This window comes from Dipodomys merriami, unplaced genomic scaffold (assembly GCF_024711535.1).
Source record: "Dipodomys merriami isolate MVZ:Mamm:240054 unplaced genomic scaffold, mDipMer1.0.p SCAF_5, whole genome shotgun sequence".
Lineage (NCBI taxonomy): Eukaryota > Metazoa > Chordata > Mammalia > Rodentia > Heteromyidae > Dipodomys > Dipodomys merriami.
In genome coordinates, this window is record NW_027206068.1 from 17,120,990 (window position 1) to 17,140,376 (window position 19,387).

A 19,387-nucleotide genomic window follows, 5' to 3' on the forward strand; every position below is an offset into this window, starting at 1 on the left:
TAGTAAAGATAAATTATATTTAATAAAAGTGATTAAATTATGTGTCCATGCCTTCAAATACATTGTACAGTAAAATCTTACTAAATGCCTATTCACTAAATAGGTTATTAATTGGAGTTTAAAAGGAAAATAAGACCAGATGCCAGTGGCTCACACCCATAATCCTAGCTACTCAGGAGGCTGAGAACTGACAATCATAGTTCAAAACCTGCTCAAGCATGAAAGTCTGTGAGACTCTTATCTCTAACGACAATAAAAAAGCTACAGTGGAGCTGTGCTCAAGTTGTAGAATGCTAGCCTTGAACAAAATAAGCTCAGGGACAGCATCCAGGCTCTGAGTTGAAGTCTCAGGTTTCTCTCCTCCACAATCCCTCTCCCCCCACCCCACATCACATTCTCTCTCTCTCTCTCTCTCTCTCTCTCTCTCTCTCTCTCTCTCTCTCTCTCTCTCTCTCTCTCTCTCTCTCTCTCTCTCTCTCACACACACACACACACACACACAGGTGAATAAAACAAGATACTTCCCTCAATGAACTTAATGTCAAGAGTGACAGAAATGTAATGTATGTTATAACAACTCTGGAATTACAGGGAGAAGAGAGAAAACAAATAGGCAAGGCAGGTGAAGAAGTTTTTTATACAGTATCTGCAGTTTAAAAAATACCTTCCAATATAATTTCAATGTTAAAGAAATCATAAGTATTCAATAAGAATTATACAAAATACATTTCAGATATAAAGAAATGTATTCAGTATTCTCTCCAGGTGTCATAGAAATTGTAAATAAAAAGAGGGCATAGGATTTAAATCTCAGTTTTCTTGCTCCAGTAACTGCATCATGCACTCTATTTGATCAACTTGAAGGATAAGGAAACTTGTATTCTCACTTATTGAAAAGAACATAAAAAATAAGCTCTAGAAATTCAGATGAAGTAATATAACCATATCATTTTGAAAATATCTCCCAAAAGTCCTATCTCAACCTGTGCAAATGCCAAAGAGGAAAGAAAGGGAAAGAAGGTAACAAGGGAAGTAGGGAGGAAAGAAGAAAAGCAAAAATGAAGAGGAAAGGAAAAGAATCATCATATATATCTATATCTATATCTATATATATATATATTATTTATAAGGGATCAAGAAACATGGTACAATTAGAGACATACTAGGTTGCTATCATAATAGTTGACAACCCCTATCATTGAGGTAAAACATGACCTTTAACCATATGACTATTCTCTCCTGGATTGTAGTCAAATCTAAGTGCATTAAAGGCATTATTACTGACTTCAGAGACCTTGGAGACAGCCTTCTCAGATTCATTGTCTTCCGAGGATTTGCATATCATTGAAATTGTTTTTGTGATCACTCAGCTATGCTAAGGTCCACAGAAGTAGTTGTGAAATAACCTCATATGCTGTGGGACTTCCCAGCCAGTAACAAAGTTAATAAAGATCTCAGAGATTGCTTTACTTGACAGATGAGAAAGCCAGGGACAAAGAAATGAAATGCATTGATCTATACTATAGCTAACAGAAGAATCTGCTTAGTAATCCTAAAACAGTCTGGGACCCCAGTTAGATTCCTTAGAGTTACTATATTTAAAAAAACAAGTTTTCTCATACCTAGTGAATTACCAGACCAATCTCTGATTTATCTGTTGATTCTTAGTAAAGATAAATTTCCTACAGCCAAGTGTAGCCAGTACTGGCTTGAAGTGGTTCCACTGAGAAGCTGCTGGCTGCCACCATCTTGGTAGAGAATAGGTTCTTAAATACTGAAAACAAGTTTCTCTCACTATATTCTGATTACTCAAGAGTTGGGTTTTGGTTTTTAGTTACAAAAGTGTTACCTTTTACTAGAAGTGAAAATACAGTTGATTAATTATTAAAAGACCTTATAGCATGCAGTAAATTTTAATGAGTATTTTATTAAATACACCAAATTGCCCTCAAAATTTATGGAGTATATAAAAATCAGAGAAACAATTTTTTTTTTTTGGGGTCCGATCGTGGGCCTGAACTCCTGGCCTGGGCACTGTCCCTCAGCTCTTCAGCTCAAGGCTAGCGCTCTACCACTTGAGCCACAATGCCACTTCCAGCTTTTTTCTTTTTTCTTATGTGGTGCTGAGGAATCGAACCCAGGGCCTCATGCATGCAAGGCAAGCGCTCTACCACTGAGCCACCTTCCCAGCCCGAGAGAAACAATTATATTAATTAAAAATAATGAAGCTTTAAGTGAAATTTAAAATATAGTTAAAGTCACAGACAGGTCCTTGTAAGAATAAATAATTTTGGAACTCTTCATTTTCTTGGCATACGGACTGAAATTCTGGCTTCTATTTTGTATTAAGTATTGACACCAGTGGTTCATGCTAAATACATACATAACCTGGAAGAAATAATCCATGAATTGACTGACAATTTGAAACAAAGTAATCCTTACTTCTTTATCATATTAGTTACGGAACCCCTTGAAAATGAGACAACATAAGATCTTCAGTGAGTAGTCTTGAGCAGGTAAACTTCAAACTCAAGAAGCAAAGAATGGAGTAACAGACTAAGTCAGCAGCTTGTTCCTGGTACCTGAAAGTGTGAAGGAGAGAAAAAGGAGGCACAGAAATAGGGCTGCAACAGGCCAAAATTTTCTTAATAAAGACCCAGAAACACTACAAATCAAAGAAAGGTTGGACAAATGGGATTGTATGAAACTACAGAGCTTCTGCATGGTAAAGGACATAGCTAGCAAGAGCAATAGAAAGCCTCCAGACTGGAAAAAGATCTTTACTAGCCATACAGCAGACAAGGGTCTCATATCTAAAATATACTCAAAAAATTAAGTTCCCCAACAACAAATCCTCAAAGAAACAACTGCCCAATTAATAAGTGGGTTAAAGAATTAAAAAGGAACTTCTCTGAAGAGGAAATAAGAATGGCCAATAAACACATGAAGAAATGCTCAACTTCTCCATCCATAAAAGAAATGCAAATCAAGACAACATTGAAATTCCACCTCACCCCAGTTAGAATGGCTATAATCAAGAAATCTAATAACACATGCTGGAGGGGATGTGGCCAAAAGGGAACCCTACTGCATTGTTGGTGGGGTGGGAGTATAAACTTATTCAACTACTTTGGAAAGCAGTATGGAGGTTCCTCAAAAGACTCCACATAGAGTTCCTCTATGACCCAGCAATCCCAGTTTTGGGCATTTATCCAAACAATCATAAACAAGGCTATCCTAAAGCTACCAGTACAACTATGTTTATCGCAGCATTATTTACCACAGCTAAGATATGAAACCAACCTAGATGCTCCTCAGTAGATGAATGGATCAAGAAAATGTATGTACATATATGTATATGTATATACATATACATATATGTATATACATATGTATATACATATATATGTATATATATACATATATATATATATGTATGTATAATGGAATTCTATGCCTCCATCAGAAAGAATGGCGCTGCCCCATTAGTTAGGCAATGGAAAGACTGGGAAAAATTATATTAAGGGAAGTAAGCCAAGCCCAAAGAAACATAGGTCCCATGGTTTCCCTTATTTGCAATAACTAGTATATATCTAGGGCAAGCAGAAATGCCCAAAAGCTATGTACATATGACCATATAAGATGATGCTAAGAAAAATAAACCCCAAGATAGAGACACAAGTGATCTTTTTTTTTGTTTTTAATATATTTATAATGTACTATTTGATTTTTTTGTTTTTTTTCCTATGTTCTTCCCCTATGGTATAACCCCTATTTTCACTGTATTTGATTCTGGTGCCCTGCATCTTGTATATACATTTTTCTAATTTGAGGATGTAAAGGGAAATAATAATATGCTGAAATAAGGATACAAGTTCACCCATTGTAACAATAAGATGTTGAAAACAAACTGTACAATTTCAGGGTGGGGAGAGGGAGGAGTTGGAAAATGGGGAGGGAAGGGATGGAAAAACAAAGGAAGAGGTAACAATGCTCAATAGGAAATGGACTCATTACCTTACTCATGTAACTGTAATCCCTCTGTACAGTATTTTTACAATGAAAATATATACAGAAAAAAGAAATAGGGCTGCAAGTTTCTATGAGTAAATAATAATAATGATATAGAGTGGCCAGTTAATTTAAGTTTTACATAAAGATCAAATAATTTTCTGATGTTAAAAATATCACATGGGTCATACTTCACCAAAATTAGTTGCTATTATTATAAAATTAAACTGAGTTTCCTATAATTTATCTGGCAACAAGACATTAGTGAAGAAGAACACCAAGTCATGAGTCATACCAATATTGATTCATCTCAGAGGTGTACCACTGACCTTGTAACAGTTCTTTAACTGTTCTGAGAATCACTTAGAAAATGAGAGTTGTTCCAAGACCAAAATTAATACAACGTCCATCAATAATTGTTATTCTTTCCCTCTTTATGACATGGGCGAGAAAGCAACTTTTTATTCAGATTTTAATCTCAATTGTTTCTCTTTAGTGCCAGATAATATGTAGATACTAAAAATCTTCATTTTATGATTGAATTACTACTATTTTAATCCAAACAGAAAGCACAATTCTGCTGGGGAAGAAATATTTACAGCAAATTGATAGCCATAACTAATAAACCCCTCACCCTCAGAAACTACTAGTTTCCACCGAAAGATTGGATTTTCTGTGGCCAATAAAGTAAATTGAAAAACCTCCAGCCAACTGTAATAAACACAGAATTGAAAGCTAATAAAACACCACAGGGCATTTCAAGGTAACTCAGCAGGAGAGCACTCACCAATATAGATGTGTTTACAGATGGTGACTAAAGATATAATAATTAATCTGCTTTTGAACTAATGAACAAATCACATGCTTCCTTAAAATACAAAGCACAAAGCTCTTAGCTGCTAATTAAGTTCAGGAGTGGAATAAACCCTTGATTTGCAGTAAAGGATAAGGCTCATAAACAGGAATATACAGCTCTCCAAGTCTTGCCTGTGTGACTCAGACAAAACAAGTACCCTATTCAGCAGGTAAAAACTGACCCAACACTGTCATTCACTTGTGGATTTTAAGCCTTAACAAAATCCACGGCAATTTATTATTAGATGCTAGATACTTCCTTAGGGATTTTTCATACAGAAAACATTCTAAGTTTAGCTAAATATTATCATATATTAGTTGCACAGGAGATTTCATTGTGACATATGTATTTGTTCATAAAGTACTCACATAAAACTCAGCTACTTCATATCTTTCCCTTGCTACCTTCCTGCCTTTTTGAAACAATCCCAACAGGTATTATTGTTCCATTTTCATATACTCATTCAGAAAACTTCAACTATATTCATCTCTCTTCACCACCTCTATTGACCTTCCCTACTCTTACCTGTACTGCCCACTCACAGAGCCAGTATTACTTACCTATCTTCTTTTGTTTTTGTTTTTGTTGGTAGTAGGGCTTGAACTCTAGGCCTGGGCGCTGACCCTCAGCTCTTCAGCTCAAGGGTAGTGCCCTACCAATTGAGCCATGGTGCCACTTCAGGTGTTCTGGTGGTTTATTGGAGATCAGAGTCTCACAGACTTTCCTTCCTGGGGACTGGCTTTGAACTGTAATCCTCAGATCTCAGGCTCTTGAGTAGCTAGGATTACAGGTGTGAGCCACCAGTGCCCAGCTGCTAGTTATCTAAGAATAATTTTTAAGAATAATTGTACAAAGAGATTTCACTGTGGTACTTTACACGTACCTATAATTGTCAGATTAACCCCCTCTATTGCTCTCTTTCTCCAACCCTCTAGTCTTTTATTGTTCAACAGTTTTCAGTGTAATTTCTTCTGCCATCTACATATATGCCTGGAATGTTTTTCAGTATTCATCCTACATCATTGTCTTTCTCTCTTCTTTATACACACACTCATACATATGTATATGTATGTATGTATGTATGTATGTATGTATGTATATTTGTTTTCCTATGTCTATGTATATGGCTATCTTTTAGGCATAGATGCCACAAATGAGCAAGAACAACAAGTATTTGGATTTTTTAAAATAAGTTTTTAATTGTGAAAACCATACTGAGGGGTTACAATTACATGAGCAAGGTAATGAGCAAATTTCTTTATTTTAATTTATTTTATTGTGAAAATACTGTACAGAGGAGTTACAATTACATGGGCAAGATAATGAGTACATTTCTTATCAAGCATTGTAGCCTCCTCCTTTGTTTCCCCTTCCCATCCCTTCCCATCCTCCCCCCGCCCCCCCACCTAATCCTACCCCCCTTCCCCCCCGCCCACACCACAGGAAAGTTGGAAAGTTGGAAAGTTTGTTTTCGACATAATGACTTGTACATCTCATTGTTGCAATGGGTCCACCTATATCCCTATTTAGGTTAATCTTGCTCAAAATGATGACAGTCAGTTCTATCCATTTTCTTCCAAAGAAAACAATTTTGTTTTTCTTTATGGTAAAGAAAAAAGTTTATTATTTTTAAACATAAACAAAATGTATAAACCCATAGCCAAGCTGACCAAAAGGAGGAAAGACCCAAATCAACAGAATGAGAAGGTGAAAACAGGACTATCACAATAAATATCAATGAAAGTCAAAGGCTCATGAATGAAAACTTTGAAGACTTCTATGCAAATAAACTCTAAAATCTATAAGAAACATAAATTTCTAGATTTGACCTACCAAAATTGAACCAAGAAAATATAAACCACTTATAAAGATCTATAAAAAAGCAATAATATTGAAGCTGTAAAAGTAGTTTAACAAGAAAGTAAAGCCCAGAACCCAAGAAATTCACTGCCAAAGTCTTCCAGATCATTAAAGAGGAAACTACAGAAACACCCCCTAATATTTTACTATGAAATAAAAGGGAAAGAATTCTGCTAAGCTAATACTATGAAGCCAGCAGAATTCTACTAGTTCTACTAAGCTAATTCTATGAAGCCACTAGTATACTCATTCTAAAATTAGACAACACGGGGCGGGGGGGGGGGGGGGAAGACTATTATAAACCAATCTTTTGCTTTATTATAAACACACTATAGACCAGTTATACACCAAACCACAACTGGGGAGGCCAATTGGGACAAAATCAATCTCTTGGATTCTCAAAGAAAATGAGACAAAGAAATTCCTCTAGTGCTACTCTATCAGGGTCTTACCTGTGCACAACATTCATGGGCCAACTTCCATAGTTCTACTAGGTCTAAGCTTATCCTTTGAAATTACACAGAAACTTGAAAGGTGGGAAGGACCACTGAACATCATCGCTGTAATCCTCTATGCCTAAAACACAGTATTGCCTAAAACAAAGTAGGTACTCCATGAACATTTTATAGAAACTAGAGGCCAGGGAAGACTCTGACCTGCCACAAGCCATTGCTCCATAGTGATAGACAGTGTGGACACTTTAGGTAACATTCACTGGACATATACTCTACCTTTTCCTTTGGCAACAGATCTGTAAATCAGCTAAAAACATGCTTTAAAAATGTGGCCTTCTACCTACCCCAGAAGATGAATTAGGACTCATCTAAAATTAGATACTAAGTCACTTTTTTTTAAACAATCTGTCAGTAACCAATGATCTGTTGGGATAGGCTGATAACTCAGAGTTTTGGCCAATGATTCTATAAAAGGAAATCTGCTGTGTTTAGAGAAATATTTTCCTATTTATTGTTTTTTTTGTTTGTCGGTCGTGGAGTCCAAACTCTAGCCCGAACTCTGGGCCAGGGCGCTGTCCCTCAGCTCTTCAGCTCAAGGCTAGCACATCCACTTCCGGCTTTTTCTACATATGTGGTGCTGAAGAATCGAACCCAGTCCTCCTGCATTCAAGGCAAGCACTCTACCACTGAGCCACCTTCTCAGCCCCATATTTTCCTATTTATGAGAACATTCTTCATTATTCATATTATATAAAGATTTATTTGTGGCTTCTGTGGACCTGATATAAAGATTTCCAAGAACTAAGCATAACCTAGACCAAGTTCAAACTGGTTATTCTAGATATCGTATGGGAAAGAATAAATTGAATAATTTTATTCAAATTGAATAATGTTGTGCTTGTACTGAAAAGCACTTTAAGTCATATATACAAACTTGGAAGATTTGCCACTCTCTGTCTTGGCTTTCAACCTTAGTCTTCACTCCAAGTCAAGTTACAGGCACCATAGGTAGCATCTTAGGGGAAAATGTTAATTATCATTGCCAAGTGGAGACAGATTTTAAAATGTCCATTTCTAGCCACAGTAGAACTCTTGTCTATTCTAAGCTACACTCCAAATGCATTTTCCCAATAGAAATATTATTATATATGTTGTGTGGGCCCTAAGATGATTTTAGAGCAGAAATTATACAATATGGTTTAAATAGGCTTTTGTGGGTTGGCCTGGAAACCTAACATTGTTACTATGGAAAATTGTTCCAAACTCTACACAACTCTATTCCCAATGAACTTTTGAATGAAACATTTTTTTAAATTGGGGGGTTGCATATTTATTTATAATTAAAATACACATAGATGAAATTGAGTTATCAGCTACAAACATCACACTTAGCCTTTTACTTTAAACTGATATGTTTTCTTGCCATTCTGATTACAATAGCTCTGATTAAAAGGAGGTTGTGACTTCTCCCAATACCAAATAACAAGGCAAAATTAGAATGAAGATAACAGGCTAGATTTCATTTTAAAGTAACTAGTAAAGGTAAGAATTATCTTACAGAGCAATCGGGTACTAGGCTATATATTATGAAATAATTATTCCCTGTATCAAACCTGTCATCATCACAATATCTCTTTAAGGTCACTAGGAAATACTTAAATGCAGTAATGGGAACTACTTTCACAGTAGTGTGAAAACCTTCACTGCAAATAAATAAATAGCAGTAACTAGCAGAAATATTTGTGAATATTTAAGAATAAATTCAAAGCCTTAGACTTTTGGATTTAAGTCAAGTAATAATGATAACTTTTCTCCTCACAAAAAAAAGTACCTCATCTTCCCCTTTGATTGTCTGTTTAAGTCTTGTTATGTTACTCAGGGTGGTATTGAACTTGTTGACTCTAGTGATTTCCCTCCCACCTCAGCAACTTGACTAGCTAGGACTACAGGCCTGCACCATCATACCCACTAAAGTCAATGCCTTGAACCAGATACTAACCAAGGACCATAATGCAGTTGTTTTTTTTAAGTTCCTACTTAATATGGCTTTTTGTCTCTATTTCCTCACCTATAAAAGGAAAATAATACAATCTAAGGTTCAAGAGACATTGTGACACTTACATGCTTAGTGCTGGGCCTGCAATCGTGCAAGTACTCAGATTCTGTTCTATTACTTCCCAGTTTCTTCTCCCCCAACAAGAGTATTGCCCTCAATAACATTGAAATTCTCTCCAACCTACTAACCTCATTGACATCTAGAGTTCATTCCACTGACAAATGTGTATAAAGTCTCCAGCATTATCTTTCAACTGCTTGTGAAAATGAATTAACTTATCTCTCTACCTCAAATAAAATATTATGATTGAATGCTTTGGGGGTTTACAGTACTGTAATTAATATAACATATTTAAGTTCTGCTGAAACTATAGGTCCTGAAGTTGGCATACTAAAAACAGGAATACCTTCATTTCATAAAAAACGATGAAAAGCAGCATAAACAACTGAAATTCAAACCAAAATTTGATGTGATACAGAAAATTTCATTTTTCCTCAACATCCTCTCATCTTTTATGTTGCAAGACATCAAAAATATTCTCAATAATACAATAACATTTTCCTTCAATATAAATTGCAAAGCTCAGTGAGTGCCTCTTAAAATAATAGTGACAGAATCAGTATAAGACAGCCAGCCTTAGATCTGTATTAATGCTGTGAGATTCACATTGAAAAGCTGAATCCATTCTTTCCATTATCATGACTGCCATATTGAGCACATCCCTGTGTACTACTCACTCAAAATGTTGTTTCCACATGTTGATTGCTATCAGCTCCCCTAGAGACCATCCCTACTTCCATATTCTTTCCTTCTTTCTTTTCTTTTCTTTTTTTTTTTTTTGCCACTCAGGGTGCTTGAACTCAGGGCTTGAGCACTGTCCCTGAGCTTCTTTTTCTCAAGGCTAGCACTCTACCACTTGAGCTATGGTGCCATTTCTGGCTTTTTTTTTTTTTTTTTGCTTATGTGGTACTGAGGAATCGAACTCAGGGCTTCATACATGCTAGGCAAGCACTCTACCACTAAGCCACATTCCCAGTCCCCTACTTCCATATTCTTAAGATATTTGCCTTGCCTCAGCTATATTAGCTACAAGCTCCACCTATTTCCCTTTATCAAATCTAACAATTGACAGAAGCAACACCTTTTCACTCAGGGAAGTGCCTTTGATTTGTGTGCTGGCTACTGGAGCAAAGCACCTGAAGCACAATCTAGAGTCTCCAGGACAAAACTCAATTCTGAGCATAGGTTAATCTGTGCAGGCAAATAAAACCCAACATAGAGTGTAAAATCTAGAAGTGCATTATTTAAAAGGCAGTTTCAGCAAAAACTAATATAAAGAGAAAGGAGCACTACCAATGTCCCTATACTACATTTCCATTCATAAAACATAAGTTTCCAATAACATAATGTAAATTAACTTTTCCCCAACACTTGTACTCCAGTAAGCATGTTTACATGTCCAACTTTACTCCAAAATTGAGATTTATCAGTGATCAGAAATATAAATAAAACACAAGTTTCCTTGTAGAGTTCTCCACAGTTTCCTCTCCAAAGTGCAATTTAATCTTTCTCATATCTCTATATTTTCTATTACATTTTAAGTTCAAGATGCCCCAAATCTACCTTATTGCCAGCAAGGATATAAACCTTCATCATCAAGTTCCCACAAGGAGTCTTCAATCTCTCAGCAAGCAAGCTCTACAAATCACCCTCACACTCAAGAGAAGAGCAAATCAAATTGCTTTTGAAAGATAGAAAGAGAAGCAAAACTAAAAGCTCTCATTCTTAATCTAAAAAACAATGCATATGTATGAGCAACACTAAAGTCTAAATATACACTTTGTATTTCACCCACACTGCTTATGACTACAGATTTTTGCCAAAAATATTACATTTAAGCATAATACCTCAACTTTTTGAAAATCTCTAAATCCCCTATTTCCTCCCCACTGCCTACCCCCACCCAAATACACTACTACAACTTCTGGTAAAGGACAGAAAATATGCTCATCCTAAAAGTAAAGAAACTAGGAAGCCTTCTCAATGTAGCCTAACAGAAAAAGTTTGTGTTTGGGGACAATCCTTTCCCTTAAGAGGCTCAGGCTTTTGGAAACTAAAGTAGAATGCTACCTCTTGTTTCTGACACTCACTGTGTTTGAACTTTAACTGAAAGAAAGACATAACATCTTCCATGATGAACATATTTTTTAATTGAATAAGAAAGAGGCACTGGGCATCGGTGGCTCATGCCTGCAATCCTAGCCACACAGGAGGTTTAGATCTAAGGGTTGAAGGTCAAAGCCATCCCAGGCAGAAAAGTCCACAAGGTCTAATCTTCAATTAAACACCAAAAGCTAGAAACTGAGGTATGGTAGAACATGTGGTAGAGCACCCTTAAGTAGAAAAGCCAAGTGAGAGTGTGAGGCCCTTAGTCAAGCCTTTGCACCAGCACAAACAAACAAATAAACACACACACACACACACACACACACACACACACACAAACACACATATACATATATTGTCTTAAATACTATGGGAGATATTTCAGCAGCTCTGGCTTCTACTCACCAGATGCAATAGTATCCTCTCCTGTTGTGAATATTGTACCTGGCAAATTGTGTGGCCATTAAGAAATGTCTAATTCTTGATAGTCACCATTATCATTATCCTTGTCACAATGACCATCTTCTAGACATTGATCATCAGATAAAAATGGTGATACACTCTTTAGTTCAAACATCGTATAGATTATCCCCGAAAATATTCCTCAATAGCAAAAAAGGCAAGCTTGCCAAGGTCACAGAAAACATTTCAAGAACTGACCAACACTTGACAAAATGTTCTCGCAGTATTACACTTATGGTCTTATAGGTAGAAAAGGAGTTTAGGCAAGGTTAAAAGGAATATAAAAATCTACAGCTTTGACATGTGAAGAAATTATCGCCACAAAACACCACTTTCCAGTTGTAATATTAATTCGTAGCAGAGCTGTGACCAAAATACTGACACATCTACTCCCAGTTCAACAAATATTTCACTTCACTTTGACAGGTATATTAGGAAAATCCAAATTAGAGTGTCAGGCTTTCCTGTGTCTATTCACTCTCCACGTGTGTTTTCCCATAAAATCACTCTAGTCAATTGGCTAAGCTCCTCAAACTCTCTTCCTGTTTCCATCACTAGACTGTCTAGTTCTTTCTCCAGTTAGAAGACAGAGGACAAATTTAACCAAGTTTGGGTAATAAGAAACTGGTACCTTTGGTTTCTGTACTGTGCCATAGTAAACATTTTCTATGGCAATCATCCTCAGCTGAGATAGAACACACAGTCTTTTATATTTCACCTAACCAACATACATTGCTTGGCCTGATTGATTTTTGTCTCTAAGATATACTTAAGCACTACTACTTGCCACATCTTACAAGAATATTTAGTATTACAGGTATGTGACACAATGACTATGACTTCTAAGAAAACAGCATGGGATGGATTCATCATCCAAATTGATTTTAGATGTAACAATGTTTCTCTTAAAGAATTATAACCCACCATTCACTAATAGATCTGGGTTAAAGACAGAGTGTAAAATCTGCTATTATCTACTTGAAGTAGAGAATGTGAACAGCACCACATTTTTTGTTTAGCTTAATGATGGTGGTTAGGGATATCAAGTCCGTCTTTGATAGTTCCATGCTGGTACACCTGGAGTCCTCATGCTGTGCCGATCCTTAAGCCTAGATCACCTCCATTAGCACTGTGTTTCAGGTGCATCCTGATTTCCCATCTTTCTTAACATGGCCACTATTCTCTTAGATCCCAGATGTCTAGTTTCCACATTGATCATTAATGTGATAAATTAATCCACATCACTGTGATAATGGCCTTTCCTAGCAAGAATGTATGAAAGTAGACCTTGGAAGGAAAACTAACAATTTTGATCACATTATGTTCTGAAGTGTCAATCTATAATATATTTTTAAAAAACCATCTCAAAGATTGCTGCGCATAATACACAGCATTATGACTTACTGAATGTCAACAATGGCCTCTATGTAATCAAATTCCTCAATTTATTATCATATAAGTAGTTTCAATCGTGAAATAGTGAAGCAAGCTAGAAAATAAAGAAACAATATTAATCTTTTTATAAAGAGGAAGAATTTTTGCCAGGTGTGGGTGGCATACACTGTAGTCTCAGCTACTCAGGAGTCAGAGGTAAAAGGATTGCAGTCTGAAGCTGCCTCATGCAAAGTCAACAAGAAACCCTATCCGAAAGACAGTCTAAAAGCAAAAGGCCTATAAGTTAGCTCAAGTAGTAGAGTGTCTGCATAGCACACATGAAGTACTGATTTTAATTTTTTAAATATAGGCTGGAGGCAAAGTTCAGCAATAGAACAATTGCCTTATCAAGCATGAAGCCCTGAATTCAAACCCCAGTATTGAGGGGGAAAATTGAGGTTCCTCAAAAAAACAATTCATAGAACAAGCAACCCCATGACCAAGCAATTCCACTCCTAGGCATTTATGCAATAGAGAATAAACAAAGCTACAGTAAAGCTACCAGCTCAACCATGTTCATTGCAGTACTATTTACTATGGCCAAGATATACAATCAGCCCAGATGCCCCTCAACAGATGAATGGATCAAAAACAATGTGGTACATAAACACAATGAAATTTTACTCATCCATTAGAAAGAATGATATTATTCCATTAGTGAGGAAATAGAAAGATTTGGAAAAAATATAGTAAGTGAAATAAGCTAAACCCAGAGAAACACAGGTTACATAGTTTCTTTCATTTGTAGTAGCTAGAATGTGCCTATAAATCTATAAGTAAACACACTGGGTGGTATACAAATGGTTACAAATAATTTAACTGAAATATAATAGACTCTATGGAGAGTTCAAATAGTATAATTCTTTTAAAAGACTAAATCAGCCGGGCGCTGGTGGCTCACGCCTGTAATCCTAGCTACTCAGGAGGCTGAGATCTGAGGATCGCGGTTCAAAGCCAGCCCGGGCAGGAGAGACCGTGAGACTCCTATCTCCAATAAACCACCAGAAAACCGGAAGTGGCGCTGTAGCTCAAGTGGTAGAGCGCTCGCCTTGAGCTGAAGAGCTGAGGGACAGCGCCCAGGCCCAGAGTTCAAGCCCCACGACCGACAAAAAAAAAAAAAAAAAAAAAAAGACTAAATCAAAGCCCCAGAAAATAAGTACCAGGAGATAGGTATGCACAACACAGGGGGTGGAGAGAGGTAGATGAATAACGAGGGGTGTGAAGAGAATACTGTCAAGAATTCATTGTACATACCACAAAATTAAGAAAATAAGGAAAGAAGTTGGTTGAGGGGGGTAAAAATGTTGAAACAGGTGACACAGATCAAGGTGCTTTGTATGCATAAACTTGTGGTTAAATAGCAAAAAATTCAATACATAATCTACAAAATTAAGAAAAGTAAGGGAAGAGGGTTAGGGATGATGGGTGAGAGAATGCTGAAGGTGTGACATTGATCAAGACACACTGCATTCATAAACTGCTTTCTTGAGTGGTAACTTTTGTACAACCTCTTAAAGATAATGAAAATATTAAAAAGAAAATACTGATTCTGTTTCTCAGGAAATGCTGATAGGGCCACACTGACAATACAGTTAGGTACCTGTTGTTATCTTCACCATCAAGTAACTATAAAAGCTAATAATTATCTAGTTCTGATTCCCATGTCCAAGACTCTGAGGGACAAGGCCAAAAAGAAGTGAGAAGTCACACAAAAATACTCATTAGGCTCATTTGCAAGGGAGGGATAATAATAGTGCATTTTCATAGGATTCTTATGAGGAATAAAGACTTGTGCACATAAAGTACTGAGCCTTAGGCCAAGCATAAGGTGAAGTTCTCTAAATGTTGTCACTATTATTCCAAAAAGTTACTTATAGATGCTTATTTTTTCACAGTCCTAGAGTGCATTTTCCCTTTGCAAGTCTCTCTCTGACTCTTTTCCTGATCTTCTAAGCATACCAATCATTAGATTAATGGCCCATCCCTACCTCAGTATGAGCTCATCCTCCATGATTACACCGAAATGACTTTTTTTTTGTCTAAATAAGGTCAAATTCAAAGTACCTGGGATTAGAACATGAACACACACACACACACACACACACACACACACACACACACACACACACGTGAGTCAACCAGTATATCCCCTCATCAGAAAAAAGTTTATTTTGTTGTGTATTGGTTTGATTTTCTGATCAATCCCAATGCTATAAATGTTGAACACATGGAGATGTTACTCATACTGATTGGCCATTTCAGAATTATTTTGACCAAAAGGTACCTATGCTACTTTTTATGTTTACTTCTCAAGCTCATCAATGGTTCCATGTGGCAAGAAAAATTTCCCACTCACTGTATCAAATTTAGCACATTTATTTAGCCTGAGTCAATGCCTGAAATATCCTTTCATACAGTTGAGCCAATTTTCCCCAAGGTCATACAGCAAATAGAAGTCACAGATCTTTCTCCTATGAGTCAATCACTATAAAACACAGCACTGCACTTGTTAAAAGGAAGTTAGGCTATGACATGTTTCTCGAATAATACGGAGTTGACTTTTTTAATGTAACAATTTTCTATTATTTTATTTTATACATATTTGCACTGCTAAGTATTATTGACCTAGAATGGACTATTACTTTTAAATGAATGTCTCTGAAATGAAGTAGGTTATTTTTAAAGAGTGAATGGCAATCACATGCCTTTCTAATTATAATTCACAAATAAGAAGGGTACACAATACTTTCAAGTAATACCCTTTAAGTAGAGTGATAATGAAAAAATTAAAAAAATTTATTATACCCTCCTCAGAAAGTAGTATAAAATACAGTTGATTGAAACATAATCTTTTATCATTACTAAAGTATTGCATCAAATTTTCCTGATATTTTTCTAATAACAAAATAAACCAATCTTGCCTTTGGTCACATGTGTAGGAAACAAAGCTTCCCAATCAAATTCTCATTAGCAAATAACATAAAAAATCACTACCAAATCTGATCTTAATAGAAGAAAAAAATCACTGCATGGCCTAAAACCACTGAAAGACAAGAGCAGGTATTTCTGCAATTTTACAATGTGGGTGAAATTTTCTAAGTGCTAATACAAGTCAAACTTGTGAATACCTACAAGCAGTGTCATGGTTGGCTTCTACATGAAAGTAAGGCTGCCTATGGTAAAGCCACACATTAGCCCTATAAGTTGTGAGACATTAAGACAAGTATGGAATCGCTAAATCTCTTCTCAGCTGTAGAACAGGGATGATGTTGATGATGATGATAGTATCAACTTCTAGGATTTTAATGAGTAGATTAAATGGCCATAAAAATCTTTGGCATAATGCCTAATTGTTATTGTTATTAAGAGCACATGTTCACACCTGGCAGGTATGGCAAACTGCCTGGTTTCAAATTACAGCTGCTATGAGTTATTGCCATTGAAACCTCAGACACATAACCTCTTTAGCATCACATTCCTCCAAAGGGAAAAACAATAGGAACTTCCTCAAGAATATAAATTAGTATAAATTTATATGAATCATTTAGACCAATACTGTAATGCACTAAGATCTCACAAAGAAAAAAAAATCCTATATATCTCATACATGTCTTTGTGTTGGAATTTAATTTTGCAAACAAGTTAAAAAATTATCTTTCATTAGATTGTACTGACAATTTTTTGTCATTTAAAAATTACTCCCATAAATTTAGAGGGTCAGGAGTACTATATTTTTGCAATTGTGAATAGTATAAGATTGATGCAGATGGACTTTAGAAATACATTAAGACTTATTCTCGCTCGCTGGTAGGGCATGAACAATTGTCTTAGATTTTACTCTTTTCTAATATTTTATTGCAAACAGAGACTAATATATTTCTAAAAAGTCTTGATTTATGGTCCTACATAAAGTAGTAATATATTTAGCTTCACTTGTTTTAATAATTTAAATTCAAAATACATTGTCAGATTGCTTTCGTCTTTGCTGATCTTTTTTATAGGAGCCTTCCAGCAACCACACTTAGTAGTGAAATGCAGTTAAGATCCATTCCTTCTCAACTCTGAGGCTGTGTCTTACTTCCAGCCTGCTGTGTCTAGATGAACTCTGAAGGTCAGACTTTCCCCTCCTAAAAGAGCTAGGTACTCAACAATTGTTTACATAGAAGTCAACGAAGTTTTTTCCCCAGGAATGCAAATAAAGAGACTGAAAAGGCTGCTTTCCAGAAAAGATGACCTTAAATTGATAAGGAAATTGCAAAGGTTACAGCTGGACAGGATCTGAAATCATCTCCTGTAGCAAACTCCACCAACTAGCTGACAGAAGCAATTTTCTACCAATTTCTCCCTTGCTATAGATGCAGGAAGGCTAAATACTCACTTTCCCCAAATCCCTGGCAGCTATGGTATACAATTAAGCACAAGCAGAATTCTGCTGAGAAAAAATCTCTCTAGAGTTTTGGCTTTTGTGATTACTAAGGACAAATGGTGGCTGGTCCGACCTGACCCTTCCCTTTCTATTTACCTTGAAGATGCTGGTTAGACCAGCAGTGGCATCTTGCAACCCACAAGCAACTGGCAAACACAGGACCAGCTGCCAAAGTAGGGACACAGTTTTGAAATTCTGTTTAATGTACATTTGAAGAAAATAGATCTGAAAAGATTTGAAATGCTAAAGTATTATGTAAATGTAAAATAGCTTTATATCATACAATACTTCAATCAAGAAAAAAACAAGGAGTAAATTTTAATAGTGGGAATCTAATAGAACTCAGACAGTTTAAGCAAAATGTTATGCATTTCTTTGATTGAAGTGTGTGTGTGTGTGTGTATGTGTGTGTGTGTGTGTGTGTGTGTGTGTGTGTGTGAGAAAGAGAGAGAGAGAGTATATGTGTGAGTTAAAAGCAAGAATCCAAGTGAAAAAGTCATAAATTATAATGCTGAAGAAAGTCATGTTCCAAAATAAGACTTGTTTTCTTCAGCAGTCTGGATAACATTTTACCTTGTGTTCAAACTATCCATGCATGCAATGAATGCAGTTTAGTCAACCTCAAATTATACCCCATTTCTGATCATCTTGTAGAAACTCAATCCGTGTCCATGGAAATGTTACATTACTATTGTAGAGCTCAGTAAAAAGAAATAATACTTGGCATTTAAATTCATGAGGTGCCTTTAAATTGTCTCATTTTTATTTAAATATTTCCGCCTAGAAAAACAGGCTAAAAATACAACATAGTATTTCAGAGATTAAATCAGCATGGAAACTTGCCTGGGTCAATCACAGTATTCACCTTTATTTTATGATTTATTCATAAATAAACTGATATCATTCTGAGTTTCTTTTCTTGAGCTCATCCTGCCTATTTTTAAAATTACAATTCACTGATGTCAGTGACTTCAATGTACATACACTTAATTTACCTCATCTTGAGTTTATCATTCTTTATGATCTTCTTTATATTCAGGGTAGTTTCCCCACAATAGTCTACTTTTATTTCCTCTTATGTTCTTGTCATCTTCTTCCAACATTTATTTCCACCTTCTCCTTGACCACCCATCAATCATGCCCTGTCCTGGATCACTTTAGGGTTTAAGTCCATGTAAGTTAAAAACAGAAACAAAACAGAAAATGCTCTTAGGCCTACAAATATCTTCTAAGTACACGGTGTGTAGGGACCAACACTACTCTACCACACTTTTAAAAAGGAGACATGCAACTCAATTATTCACATATCATGCATGTAACTGCTGTGCACTGGTGAAAGTTCAGCACTAGTTCTCATACAAAGAAAATGAGTGTGTGAATCAATGTACACATATATATACTCATTATACTTGTTTGTTATCAATTATATAAACAGCATACAGTTATGTGTGCATACATACATATTCACTATAAATAACACTTAAAATATAGTCCATAATAATATGTGAGTATACATATGTGTCTGTAATGTTATATTAAGAAAATATAGGCTAAGCTTGGAGGGGCACACCTGTAATCCTAGCTACTCAGGAGGCTGAGATCTGAGGATCACAGTTCAAGCCAGCCCCAGCAGGAAAGTCTGTGAGACTCTATCTCCAATA

The 19,387-nt window shown here is 35.9% G+C and overlaps 1 protein-coding gene across 1 annotated transcript in view; it reads right to left on the reverse strand.

The window, feature by feature from the left end:
* Hdac9 (histone deacetylase 9) overlaps positions 1-10,931 on the reverse strand; it is an 851,473-nt gene extending 840,542 nt beyond the window's left edge. The window contains exon 1 of the mRNA XM_069996136.1: positions 10,862-10,931. The gene's annotated coding sequence lies outside the window, so the exon portion shown is untranslated. The remainder of the gene's footprint in view (positions 1-10,861) is intronic.
* Between the last annotated feature and the right edge of the window lie 8,456 nt (positions 10,932-19,387).